Raw genomic sequence first — 11,874 nt, 5'->3', positions numbered from 1 at the left:
TAGGAAGAAAAATAAGTAATGGAGTAAAGTATAGATACCTAAAAAGTGTACTTAAGCACACAAAGTATTTGTACTTCGTTACTTGACACCTCTGCTTAAAGCTAATCTTTCTGGACATCTGCCTACCGTATTTTCATCCTTTATTTAAGGCAAAGGGTTGTAGAGAGGTTATACCGTATTGCACTGGTAGACTGTATCCAAACCGAACAAGACTGAAACTGATCAGGAATGTTTCTAACCACAATAATGAACATTTTACTTCACCAAAAAAACACCAGACTCACTGTTTAACATAGAGATGGCAGCATAATGTTGTGAGGGTAACTTTTGTGAAGCTGTTGGAACCAAACCCTTCATGTTTACCTAAAAGCAGAGGATGAAAAATTCTACTTTTCTGCTTTACTCAGTCAAATGATCAGGCAAGTTTATTTATATAACACGATGCAATACAGAGACAATTCAAAGTAATTTACATGATTTAAACAGTAAAATAGATGAAAGTAAAAGCAGAATATACAATATACATCAGTATTGACATAAAAAGAATTACTTCAAGATAAATGAAATATAATTTACAAATGGGATGATCTGTGTTTATTAATTTAGATTACCTGAATAATTTTATGGGCAGGAGAATATTTTTCTCAATCTAAACCATTTATATAGCTCTTACCATCTACAGTGGAAAAAGCTGCTAAACTAAGATGGTGCATGCAGAGAGACCATAACGTATTGAGGATGCATGTTTTTCTTTTTTAACATCCAGCTTTTTATTGAAGTTGTCTCTAACAGATTAGCGGAATCCTGCAGTGATTTAATTTATCCACTAAACCAGCCATTTCAACATGTCTGTGCAAAATGCTGTCAAGATTTTGTGTCATCCGGGTCATATTTATTCAAAACAAAAGTTAAAAACAATCCACTGGAATTTGTTTCCAAGTTTGAAGATGTTTCGCTTCCCTTCCAAGAAGCTTCTTTTGGAACATGTCTGTGCATTTGTTTTAGAGACCATCTCTATAACTAACCTTGGAGTATTACTAGTCTTTCTCCTCTTGCATAAACCTGTGTGTTGAGGAGTTTGTTGGAAGCAGGTTTTTTTTTTTTTATATCCATGTTTGCTCTTTGGCAAATGCTTCTCCATATGTCTTTGCCCACCCATTTCATTCGGACTATGGATTTATCTGTGGCAATGAATCACGGTGCTGTTAGATGAGCCGTACCTGTGTGGGAATGAGCAGCCGGGAACAAACGGCTCCATTTGCATTCGGGCACACGTCCGCTGCTGGATGCTCTCTCAGCTGATTCATGGCCTCCACCTCTGCTTGCCTTGTAAATCAGCAGAGCAGCTGGAGAGAGAGGCTTGATCTCAGTGACGCTTCTCCCGCTAACCTGTTATTACAGCGTGTTCTTGCTGTCACTGCCAGCGCTGATGATAGGGCTGCTGCACACACCTGTTAGATCCAAAGAGAAGCCTTTTGTTTCTCAGAAAGGCTCACAATGCCTTTAATAAATATTCTAAAACTTAACGCGAAAATGAGCTGTATTAAAACCTTTATCAGCATGTGTCACATAGAAACCGAACAATAAGGATCATGGTGCCGGAGAATAAAAATTGAAGCAATTAACTGAACAATAGCAACAATATAATTAGGCACAGTTTCAGTTGTACTGATTTTAATCCATAGGTGTTCATTTGCTTCCAAATGTATAGAATGGAAGCAAAATAAATCACCAACATGCTCATATTTCTGATATGAGGAATACATATATTTTCTTATGCAGACTTTGTTTATTGTGACTCGTTGCCTGTGTCCGAACGTCCGTCCTAACCCTTACATAGAGCATTATATTGTGGTTATGCCATTTTATGAGTGTCTGAATGTCTGGTGGAAGAAATAGTAGTAGACTCCAAATTTCCCACAATGGACCTGGAAAAGCAGTGTGCATCCAGCATCACTAGATAATCCCAGCATGCTTTGCAAGATCTCTTGTCTCAAAACATCATGGGATTTGTTTTTAGGGCGTGGATGATCAAATATGGCACAGGCACCGTGGGAGGAGCTAAAGTCATGTGACCAACGGGGAGTAAAAAGCAGTGATCATCTGTCCAAATGGTCCGTTAACTGAGATCACTATATAGTCCCTGCTCTATATAGTGATTGACGGGTCTGGGGTTAGGGCAGAAATTCAGACATGAATTTAAATTTTGTTTTCCGAAGGCTGGCTTTCTCTGTCTAGACTAATAAGTGGCTTTTACCCAAAGGGAAAACTTCTATTCATTGTAATTGTCCTCTGGGTTGTCTACCTTTGATGTTCCATAAAGCTTAATAACATTTTATTCTCACCATGCTAGTAATGGAGCTACTGTAGACACTTAAAGTATTTTCAATTACAATTAGTGTTAGAAATTAAAGTCCAAAAGGTAAAGCATCAATGGACATTTTCTATGTATTCTATAAAACACATCAATAAAATGTTGAATATCACCAAATACAGTACTCATTAGTAAATTTATAATAAATAAAAAAAAATTGTACGCACCTAATCAGAAATACTTTAGAGGTGGCGACGTGCTTATATTAAAAAGGACTCGAATTCTGACTCGTAACTATATTTGCATTTGAGCTTAGACTTAGACAAACTTTATTGTCATTTTGTATGCAAAGGGTGTATACAAAACAAAATTTTGTTGCATACAGCTTACAACAGTTGCAACAATATTTTGCGGTGATGATATATAATGATATTGCAGTTGGAGTAGATAAACATTACTAATATAAAGTGCAGCAGTGATCAGAATGTAAACGATGTAGGAGAAAAAACAAACCACTTTAAATAATGGTGCAAAAGCTTCTTTAATGCAATTCATTTTATCACTTTATATCATCAATTTATAGAGACGATTCAACCAGATCAAAGTCAAATTGGTTCAAAGTGTTCTATGTAAGGAAAAACAGCTGGTTTCATCGATTCATTGACTCAAAGGAAATCCCTCAAACCAAGCATGCATGTAGCGACAGTGGAGAGGAAAACTGCCTTTGAACAGGAAGAAGCTTCCAGCAGAACCAGGCTCATTGTGAGCGACCATCTGCTGAGGCCAATTAGGGTGTCTTTATTATTAAAAGACTTGAGACTAACTTGTGGTGTAAGATGGCATGCATTAGATGGCATTGCCAGCCTTTTGGTATTAGGTAGACTTTTTTTTTTTTTCCTCCACTCTTCTTTGCAGAGCTGATTTAATTTTACAACACATAAGGTTGTAAGGTTACCATTGGATTATCTCAGGAAGATTTTTTTCTCAGTTCTTGATTCAACAGGACTAATGGTGTTAATCCCAATTAATCATTTAACAAATTAGTCAATAACTCAATTTTACACACTTCTATCTGGTTTCATTTTGGTCCTGAAATAAATGAAATGCTCATTTAGAGCTGTTTTAATTTCATCAGCCATATTCTTAATCCGATAGGATATTTATTTGATCAGACAAAAAGGCAAAAACGGAAGAAATCTCTTCCTAACAGCAGTTTGCAAACCCCAGCTTTCAAAACCAGCTTCTTAAACAACTGTGTACTTTTTTCTCTCTTTTATGCTCTTTTAATGGTATTTATTTATTGCCTTGCTTTTTTTTTCATATACATAACACATTTTTTTCTCATTATTGTGTTTCTTGTTTCAGTTGTTGATGTTTTCATGAAAACCAAGAAAGGAGTGAGAAAAAGGGGGCGAGGGTTTGATTTCCAACCAGACAGGAAATGTTTGTTCCATTTAATGTTCTGTGCTTTACACGTCTGTCCTTGTTTGTCATGCAAAGATAGAAGCCTTATCTCATAGCTGCACTAAATTAGCATATTTTTTGAAAATCAAATTAATTTTACTTGATTTGTGAGTTGCTGTCATCCAGCAACAAACTGAGGCACCGAAGGCTCAAAAAATGGGCATCAGGCTGCAGTGGTTGGGAGGCATTATGTAACAGTCTGTCCTCTTAGCCCTTTAACTATAATTGCTCTCATAATAGAGGCAATATCCTCTACTTTGCAGTTAATGATTTGACTTTTGACCCTGTGTGTCCGACACATGCATACCTTTCCCAAAATAGAACAGACCTACAGGACTTGATGTTTAGCAAAGTCACAGGTTTTTTACACTTAGAGCAGATCTCTGAGTTCAGCGTCTTTTAAATATCTACTGTTAAATTGGATTTATTTCTTTCCTTTGTTCACAAATCTATGTATTTAAGGATGATTGTCCCCCCTTTCTGAGTCTCTGCAGCCTTAAATTCCAAGCACAAATAACCACTCAGGAAACGGCAAAGCTTTGATTACACCCATCAACATGTGGAGCGATTAGGCGCTGCTAACTAAAGCTACAACTGCACTCTAAATATGGGCTTAGGACACAACAACTAGGCAGCCTTCATCACCAAGGAAACTAATGCAATGCCCTCTTTTTGTCAGTCCTGTACTATGGATCAAAAGGAAATCATGGAGCAAATAATCAAAATGTCCTTTAAAAATATCTTCATCAAAAAAGATGAGGGAGAAGGAGAGCTTTTAGGTTTTTATGGGGCTGAAAGCCCGAACCCTGTGCTGAGCAGTGATTGGTTCTCTAACATTCATCATTTTCTGGCTGATAGCAGAGGTTCAAGGACGCAGCGTGACCCCGGCGAACTTCACAGACGAGGCGGATGTCGACAACGGTGCAGATGAGAGGACACAGATGGCCAAAACAGGAGGTGAGAAGGGAAAGCAAAATCTAATTTAATTCTGGCTTGAATAAAATAAAAATGGCAAAACCTTTAGGGACTTTTTAAGGCCAGAAAATGAATTCCTGAACTTTAACTTGTAACAGTATTAAATAACGTTAGATTATTCAGTCTTATCTGAAGGATAAATTCTTTACCGTTCCACAGGAAGTATCTCTTTCATTTATATTCAAGATTTATTTAGAGTTAATGAGAAAATTAAGCATTATTTCAAATAAAATGGACAGACTGGAATCTAAATACATTGACTATTATAGATTTTTTTTCAATTAAAAAATAACAATATGGAGCAATGCTAAATAATCAAACCAAGCTATCACCAAAGCAGAAAATAAAACAATAGAAGGATAAAGCTTCCCATCTCCTTTTATTTGTAGTTAATCTCTAGAAAAGGCTAAATAATTAGTTTTTACATCCTTTAAAGATCTGATGTAAACACTAAACAGGGAAGCTAAGAAAAAAACTTTAAATCTGGTTTAGGCGACAGCTTTGATCTTTAAGCTTTCAGCACCACAACCACAACAGTAGAACATGAAAGATGTTTTCCTGTTGGCTCAGTGAGTCTTTCTTAGTGTCCCTTTGCTTTTCTCCTCCTGCAGCTTTTCTCTCTGTTAAATCCTTTTGTGACAGGTAGTTGGTTCTGCTGTCTTCTACGGTTTACTTTGGATGTCTTGAACTTTGACCTCTCCAATTATTACAAAAAAGGGGTAATGTACAACTGAAAAAAACAGCTGTCACCCAGTTGGGTATGAAGGGAAACATGCTTGGGGAGCATTTATGAAAAAGGATCACATTCAAAGTTTAGAGAACAAAAAATCTGGTGGGAACTCTTCCTAAAATAACGACATGTGACACAAAGAAAAAAGTAAATAAAGATCTTTGCTTTAAAGGAAGGCTTGCGCTGTTAAACAGATATGAGACTGGGACTTTTCAAGTATGAGATTTTTGCCGTCAGAAAGTCTAGCCTTTCCTTCAGTGATCTCATCATTGAAAAAATCAAACCTGCTCCTATGTGTTCCACACATAAAATAAACATGTAAAATATTCTCTTCTGCTGATCAGTTATGTTAGAATACCCCTTTTAAAAGTTTTATATTTTCAAAGTACTCACTGTATTCTTTAATTGTTTCCTTTCTACTGAAGAATTAAAACATTTAAATGTGGAATTTAATGAAAAGCAGCTTAATAAGAGAAAAAGAAATGCTGATGAATATAATAAGCTCTCCAATCCATGCTTCTGCTGATTGCGCTTTTTAAAACTTACCAAAAGTGGAAAAAAATATTCTTATTCCTGCAAAAATAAATTGAATGATCATTAAAAAACATTTATTTGTAATATAAAAAAAAAAATGACAGAAAATCATCCAGCCTTTTTAAATGGGATCAATGTATATAATCTATCTCTAAATGATATAGATAAAGGCTAATATAGAGATACCTCTGGTAGCTTTTTAATTGTAAAGCAGGAACAGATGGTCGCCATCTTTAGACATTTAACCTCACCTATATTGTAAGGTCTTGTAGAAAAAAAGAGTTTTCTTTCATGTATTTGCACTAGATTTTCCTTGCTTACATACATATAGACACGGATAGATATTAAGTTCTTAAAAACTGAAAGTACTCTCTTGCTGCACCCATTGATTAGGAGCTATGGGCTTTTAATTAAATACACAAATTATCAGCAAGTGTGGCCTTTTTCTATATAAGCTGTAGTTTAATCAGGTGTATAAATTGTGTGCAACTCAATGCCAGGAGGGAATGACATCAGTAAGATAGCAGACAAGCAGCTCATTAATATATTAGCTGTAATACCATTAAGTGATGAGCAATAAGTGTTAGAAAAAATTATCTCTCTCCCAAAGAGCATTATGCTATTTAATTTTTCTCAAATCTGCAGCAACATAATTAATTTTTTAAATAATGTGTTAAAATATAAGAGAAGAACTAAAGCAGCTCTGAAAAAGTTGCAGGAGTGTGATTTTTAGCAGGCAGTAGCTCACAAAGTAGCCAGCAAGTTTATTGGATTGCTCACAATTGTTGGGCCTGCAGACTTGCTGTATGAAAAGGTCTGAATAAGATGATGTAATAAGTATCTGCACGGCTTTTTTGAAAGAGGAAATGTTCATTTTTGTCATTATGTAAAACTGAATCATCTTTTGTGAAAAGATAACTCACAATAAATGTTTGTCTGTGCTGAAAAACACTCCAATTTCATCTTTCTAAGAGTGATCACCCCACGCTAAAGGCAGACAATACAACTTGCTTTCCATTCCATCTTCTTAATGATTTGTTGACAAAGAGTTTTCTACAGAGCTGCATCAGACAACAATCAAAGAAATAAGCATGACAGATATAATTAAACTGTCAGTTGAGAGCCTGTGTTCGACCTCTTCCCAACATCTGTTAGACAGGTTTGAAAAGTCAAGCCAGGTGACACAATGTAATCACTCAGAGCCTCAATGACTCATTTATTTTCACCTTTCTATTTGCTGCTTATTTCATCTGCAGAGCCAAAAGGTTTTTGAGTGGTATTTATCAAAAGTTCAGGTGTTGAATATCTTAAAAGTCAAACTGAAATTCCTACCATTATCCCCGCTGTCACATTTTTTTTTTCCTATGGTTGTATTTGATGGGAGATTTAAATTTATTTCACTCAATTCAATCTTAATGTATACATAGTAGCTTGTGCAGGCTCTGACTGGGAACGATTTTCGGGCCCTGGCATTTTTCCACCTACACCGGCCCACTTATGGACCCCCCCTTTCAAAAAAAATAGAAGCACAATCAAATGCATGCGTCTCAAATGTGGAACACAATACAAAAACACATTGTGGATTAACCAATCTATCTTCAAGCATGACATGACAATCATCACCAAGACTTCTATAATGCATTTTTTGCTTTGGTTATTAACACGGACGTGACAGTGACTGCTGCTGCATAACGTCCAGCTGGGTTGCCAGATGTAACTGACTCAAGTTTCCGGCCTAAAAAATTTTCATAAACTGCCTGGATATATGAAATCTTCCCCAATTTGAACCAAAGTCTATTGATCTCTTATGCCATATATCTGAAGAAATTTTTTTTTACCCATAGACGGCCATCCTAAACTGCCAGATTGGGAAACATCCCAACCTGGCAACAATGCACGTTAAGACGGGAAACGTTAGTTTTTAGATGCAAAACCCCATCATGCACCGCAACATATTTTTGCAAAATATTCAAACATAAATTTGCCAAATATAAGAGGAACATCGTAGTTTAAATAAAGCATTTTAGTTTTATTATAGTCAGTTTGCTGCATGGATTTTATAGTAGAAAATTACACCATATTCCAACCGTCACAAGGATGTGCTTTACAAGGAAGGGCTATATATACTACATGCATCATTTAGGTAGTTAACATTGTATTACTTCTTGAGCTCCTTCAGTTATTTTCTGTCACAGGTAGGAGCTTCGGTGGGAGAGTAAGTGTTGGGGCCGGTATGATATAAGGTACGCTGAAATTAGGACAGGCCGGTATCCCAGATTTATCAGTCCGAGTGTGTGTGTAATGGAACACTTCAAATGTTGTAATTTTTATCACATTAGGCTGACAAACCTGAATATATTTTGTCATTTTATTGAATATTCTACACTAGGGTCAATGCATATTGCTTTGTTTTAAATGATTAAAAATTAAACTCTGAATAGTGTGCTCTGTACTTATGAGAACCAGCTGTTTAGTTATGGATGAAATTAAATATGACTTAAGTTTGAATTTGGACTATTTAGAACTTTAAATATGCTTTCATCTTAACCATTCAAATTTAGTTCTGGTTGTATAAGGTTGATGTTCTGCTACGAGGTGATGCTGTGAGAACTTTTACTTTCATCCCCACATCATAATGCGTTATGAGCCATGATAATTATCCTGTTGAAAAGTCATTCAGTGTTTCAACTGCTACTGTTAGCAGCAGGTGATTCTTAAAATTTGAGTCAAATGAACAGAAGGTATAATTATAAGGTACATTTATAAAGTCAGACACTGATGCTGATTGGCTCCGCCCCAATTTTTCCCAAATTAGTTGTAACATATTAAAGCCCAGACTGTATACCCAGTAGTTATTCCACACCAAACTCACTCATCCTGGACTTTTATGGTGCTGTGGTGTAACTCCATGTTAAAGCAAGTAGCAACCATCTTTAAATGAAATTCCAAAGAGTCAAGAGTATAAAGTTATCTGAAATATGCTTGGTTTGCTGATGCATCAATATTCCCCTTCACAGGAGCAAAGGGGGTAAGCCCAAATTCTTAAAAAAAAAAAAAAAAGGCCCTGTTGCTCCTATGTTTATATTAAAAACAAATCCTTCAGACATGTTTAAAGTTGTAGGGAAGTCATATTTAAATTTAAAATAATTCTGGCTTAAACATGTATATAAATGTACCCTTTATCAAAACATATTGTCCCAAAAGTTAGAAAATTTAGATTTTAAAAATAATCCTGTCTTAAAATCTATTGTGTCGTTACGTCATCGTAAGTGTAGAGATAATTGTAAATCACGTCACAAGGAAGATATTCATGGATCTTCATGCCTTCTAAATATTCCTCTTAATTCTGTGCATATTAAAACTAAAATTTCTTAAATGTACCATACAACCAATTACGAACAATGCACAGTAGAAGTTGCTTCATCAGCCATATTATAATCCGTTTTCTTAGCATTCAGAGGTAGTGAGTGACGTGTTCCTTGATGGGCCAGGCAAAGCCAATCTCTGCAGATCTGTGCTCTTTTTCTGTAACACTTGTCTCCGTGTTAACACAGAAGATCTGTATCCACATAGGTGTGTAGAAATCATCAGGATGAATAGGTGTACCAGTAGTGAATATGGAGATCTGGTGAAAAAAATATCATTTTCTGAGGTTGTTTGTAGTTTTTGTCTCCCTTTGCTTGACGTGTCTCGTGGCCTTCTATTTGGAGCCTTGTTTTTCTGTGTACAGATGAGGCAGAAGCTGTGATCGGCTGAATATTGTGAACACTATAATTTTCTTAAGAGGACAGTTTGTTTTCCTTGCAACTTCCACACAAGATGGACCTGCTTCTGTATTAAAAACAAAGACATTTACTTATGTTTTACGGTTTTCTTTTATAACTTTTTATATTGAAAGAATATTTCTTACCTGAATCAAGCCTACAATGATCTCATCACTGTAAAGAAATCTTTTAAAATAATTTCAAAACGTAAACTAAGAAAAATGACACTATCTTTAACTTTACACAGGTTGAATACATTCATCTCACACACCTACAGAAAGACAAACATTTTTATTTGGTTTTAAAATACATATGAAACAATTACAATAAATAAGATCCCAAATGTTTACAAAAGTTATCACAAACTGTACACATGATGATGTTGGTGGCAGTTGTTCTCGCTCAATACAGATCAAACCGAATAGTTAAACAGTTACAGCTCAAAGCTCTAGTCTCCTACATATTGAACAAGTTGATAAGTTAAAGTTGGCTTTGCTGGGTTCTCCAGCTCCGCTAATTGGTTCACGACTATTACAAGACGTGTAGAAATGTCACTTGACTACAAGTCTGAGATTTTCAAAGTGTCAACAAACAATAGAAATACATTTTGTTTTTCTTTGTTTTCCTAAAATCCACAACGACTTGTCAGATTTTTACCTCTCAGTATTTACAAACGGAGCTGCAAACAATTACAACCCTGTTTCCAAAAAACTGTTGGGCTCTGTGTGGAATTGGATAAAAACAGAATGTTTTTATTCAACAATAAAAAGCCTAATTTATTCTAAAGTAACAGGTAACAATGGGTAAATGAATTGGAGAGTTTTGAAGATTGTTTTGTTAGTCAAGTGAGTGAATTTACATGTGCTAATGGGAAAATATTCAACCAATTTAATTAAAAATAAGCTATACAGTCGTTCTACTGTTTCACGTTTATGGGAAAGAATTCAGTAGGAAAAATCTTTCAAAGGAAGACAGAGCTACTGCTGTTTAAAATTTAGCACAGTCCCAACGTTTTATGAAACAAGGCTGTATACAAAGCTTTATGTGTGTGTGTGTCTTTGTATATGTATACATATATGTATGTTCTCTGTAAACATTAAGTTTAATATTGTTAATGTGGAACATTGCACTCTTTTCCCACAGTAGGTGCTTTAATTTAAAGTGGCGACAGGCATGCTACAAGTAAAAATACAATTTTTTTTTCTTCATATTAAGAACAAAGCAAAGAAAAAGCATCTTTTACTGCATGTGCAATAAGATAACAGTACATAGCCTTTTCTAATTGCTATGCTGAGTTGTAAGTTTATTACAAACATTGAGAGATGGGTTCTGTAGTAGCTATAGATGTCCAGAATTTAAATCTATGTGGAAAAATGTAAACAGAAATATTTGTGTGCAGGTGAAGCTTTTTTTCTGAGAACACTTCCCTGAATTTCAGACAATAAAAAATGTTCAATGAAGGTTTCTGTATATGTAGTTTCTTTTAACATCACTTTTATTTTTCATTCACCCAATGCGATAAGTAACTTAAAATATTTAAAGTTTGCATCACGTACTGTATTTTAAATGTTTGTGCCGTTGATTGAACAGTTGCAGTCAGATGTTTACACAGCTTGATCTCCCCAGGTTTAAAATAGTTAGATGGATAAAACTTAACATCAAGTTTTTAAAATTATTCTCTCTAATCCAAATAACAACTGTTGTGCCAAATCGGTGGTAAACATCCTCTTATATGTTTATTAAAATCATGTGGCTCTTGCACCCATGCACTCACAATAAGGGTAATTATGAGTAACCTTTAACTTAACAGTCATATTTTTGGGCCATGGGACGAAGCTGGAGAAAACTCAGGCTTGCAAAAGGAAAGAATTTTAGACTTCATGCAGGAAGACTGACAGTGGTAACAACTGCTCCATTGGGAAGCAATGCGATTGATCCAAAAAACAATGAGGGTGTACACGGCAACTCTCTTAACTCTGTACACAAAAAAGTAAATCAACTGTCTTTAACACAAACGGTGTTTCAGCCGTTATATAGTGGCCATTTGCTCAACATATTCTCATTATGAGTGCGTGTGAAATCGTACGAAAAGT

At 35.3% G+C, this 11,874-nt stretch overlaps 1 long non-coding RNA gene across 1 annotated transcript in view; it reads left to right on the top strand.

Annotated features, from left to right (window-relative positions):
- The first annotated feature begins 4,635 nt into the window (after nt 1-4,635).
- The window catches only part of LOC107085364, a 67,458-nt gene continuing 60,219 nt past the window's right edge, over nt 4,636-11,874 (top strand). The window contains exon 1 of the long non-coding RNA XR_001481259.1: nt 4,636-4,735. This is a non-coding gene — a long non-coding RNA (uncharacterized LOC107085364). The remainder of the gene's footprint in view (nt 4,736-11,874) is intronic.

The sequence above is a fragment of the Cyprinodon variegatus genome, unplaced genomic scaffold (genome assembly GCF_000732505.1).
Source record: "Cyprinodon variegatus isolate N-32 unplaced genomic scaffold, C_variegatus-1.0 Scaffold7, whole genome shotgun sequence".
Lineage (NCBI taxonomy): Eukaryota > Metazoa > Chordata > Actinopteri > Cyprinodontiformes > Cyprinodontidae > Cyprinodon > Cyprinodon variegatus.
Note: the sequence above shows the minus strand (reverse complement) of the source record. Positions and strands in the feature narration are given on the sequence as shown.